Source organism: Mus musculus, chromosome 16, assembly GCF_000001635.26.
Source record: "Mus musculus strain C57BL/6J chromosome 16, GRCm38.p6 C57BL/6J".
In the NCBI taxonomy this organism is placed as follows: Eukaryota; Metazoa; Chordata; class Mammalia; order Rodentia; family Muridae; genus Mus; species Mus musculus.
In genome coordinates, this window is record NC_000082.6 from 59,224,508 (window position 1) to 59,227,674 (window position 3,167).

A 3,167-nucleotide genomic window follows, 5' to 3' on the forward strand; every position below is an offset into this window, starting at 1 on the left:
AACCGAATCCAATGATCCATCCTGACCAAGTATGTTTTATTCCAGGGATGCAGGGATGGTTTAATATACGGAAATCTATCAATGTAATCCATTATATAAACAAACTCAAAGACAAAAACCACATGATCATCTCCTTAGACACAGAAAAAGCATTTGACTAGATCCAACACCTTTTCATGATAAAAGTCTTGGAAAGATCAAGAATTCAGGGCCCTTACCTAAACATGATAGAAGCAATCTACAGTAAACCAGTAGCCAACATCAAAGTAAATGGTGAGAAGCTGGAAGCAATCCCACTAAAATCAGGGACTAGAAAACTCGGCCCACTTTCTCCCTACATATTCAACATTGTACTTGAATTCCTAGCCAGAGCAATTCAACAACAAAAGGATACAAGGGGATACAAATTGGAAAAGAGGAAGTCAAAATATCACTTTTTGCAGATAATATGATAGTATATATAAGTGACACTAAAAATTCCACCAGAGAACTCTTAACCTGATAAACAGCTTTGGTGAAGTAAATGGATATAAAATTAACTCAAACAAGTCAATGGTCTTTCTATACACAAAGAATAAACAGGCTGAGAAAGAAATTAGGGAAACAACACCCTTCTCAATAGTCACAAATATTATAAAATATCTTGACGTGAGCCTAACTAAGGAAGTGGAAGATCTGTATGATAAGAACTTCAAGTCTCTGAAGAAAGAAATTAAAGAAGATCTCAGAAGATGGAAATATCTCTGATGCTCATGGATTGGCAGGATCAACATTGTAAAAATGACTATTATGCTGAAAGCAATCTACAGATTCAATGCAATCCCCATCAAAATTCCAACTCAAATCTTCAACGAATTAGAAAGAGCAATCGGCAGATTCATCTGGAATAACAAAAAACCTGGGATAGCAAAAACTCTTCTCAAGGATAAAAAAACCTCTGGTGGAATCACCATGCTTGACCTAATGCAATTGTGATAAAAACTGCATGGCACCGGTATAGTGACAGACAAGTAGACCAATGGAATAGAATTGAAGACCCAGAAATGAACCCACACACCTATGGTCACTTGATCTTCGACAAGGGAGCTAAAACCATCCAGTGGAAGAAAGACAGCATCTTCAACAAATGGTGCTGAAAAAAATGGCAGTTATCATGTAGAAGAATACAAATTGATACATTCCTATCTCCTTGTACTAAGGTCAAATCTAAGTGATTCAAGGAACTCCACATAAAACCAGAGACACTGAAACTTATAAAGGAGAAAGTGGGGAAAAGCTTTGAAGATATGGGCACAGGGGAAAAATTCCTGAATAGAACAGCAATGGCTTGTGCTGTAAGATGGAGAATTGACAAATGGGACCTCATGAAACTGCAAAGCTTCTGTAAGGGAAAAGACACCGTCAATAAGACAAAAAGACCACCAACAGATTGGGAAAGGATCTTTACCTATCCTAAATCAGATAGGGGACTTATATACAATATATATAAAGAACTCAGGAAGGTGGACTCCAGAAAATAAAATAACCCCATTAAAAATGGGGCTCAGAGCTAAACAAAGAACTCTCACCTGAGGAATACCGAATGGCTGAGAAGCACCTGAAAAAATGTTCAACATCCTTAATCATCAGAGAGATGCAAATCAAAACAACCCTGAGATTCCATCTCACACCAGTCAGAATGGCTAAGATCAAAAATTCATGTGACAGCAGATGCTGGCAAGGATGTGGAGAAAGAGGAACACTCCTCCATTGTTGGAGGGATTGAAAGCTTGTACAACCACTCTGGAAATCAGTCTGGCGGTTCCTCAGAAAATTGGACAGAGTACTAGTGGAGGATCCTGCAATACCTCTTCTGGGCATATATCCAGAAGATGTTCCAACTGGTAAGAAGGACACATGATCCACTATGTTCATAGCAGCCTTATTTATAATAGCCAGAAGCTGGAAAGAACCCAGATGCCCCTCAACAGAGGAATGGATACAAAAATTGTGGTACATTTACACAATGGAGTACTACTCAGCTATTAAAGAGAATGAATTTATGAAATTCCAACCAAATGGTTGGACCTGAAGGGCATCATCCTGAGTGAGGTAACACAATCACAAAAGAACTCAAATGATATGTACTCAACTGATAAGTGGATATTAGCCCAGAAACTTGGTATATCCGAGATATAAGATACAATTTGCAAAACACGTTAAACTTAAGAAGAACGAAGACAAAAGTGTGGACACTTTGCCCCTTCTTAAAATTGGGAACAAAACACCCATGGAAGGAGTTACAGAGACAAAGTGTGGAGCTGAGACAGAAAGGATGGACCACCTAGAGACTGCCATATCCATGGATCCATCCCATAATCAGCCTCCAAATGGTGACACCATTGCATACACTAGCAAGAGTTTGCTGAAAGGACCCAGATATAGCTGTCTCTTGTGATACTAGGCCGGGGCCTAGCAAACTCATAAGTGGATGCTCACAGTCAGCTATTGGATGTGTCACAGGTCCCCCAATGGAGGAAGTAGAGAAAGTATCCAAGGATCTAAAGAGATCTGCAACCCTGTAGGTGCAACAACATTATGAACTAACCAGTACCCCGGAGCTCTTGACTCTAGCTGCATATGTATCAAAAGATGGCCTAGTTGGTCATCACTGGAAAGAGAGGCCCATTGGACATGTATACTTTATATGCCCCAGTACAGGGGAACGCCAGGGCCAAAAATTGGGGAATGGGTGGGCAGCCGTGGGGGATGGGGGTGTGGGAGGGCATGGGGGAATTTGGGATAGCATTGGAAATGTAATTGAGGAAAATACCTAACAAAAAATATTTTTAAAAAATGAGAAGGGGCTAGAGAAAGGACACGAGGGGTTGAAAGGGTTTGCAGCCACATAAGAGGAACAACAATACGAACTAACCAGTACCCTCAGAGCTCCCAGGGACTAAACCACCAACCAAAGAGTACACATGGTGGGACTCATGGATCCAGCTGCATATGAAGCAGAGAATGGCCTTGTCGTCCATCAATGGGAGGAGAGGTCCTAGGTCCTATGAAGGTTCTATGCCCCAATACATGGGAATGCCAGGGCCAGGAAGCAGGAGTGGGTGGGTTGGTGAGCAGGGGGAGTGGGGGAAAGGATAGGGGATTTTCAGAGGGAAAACTAGGAAAGG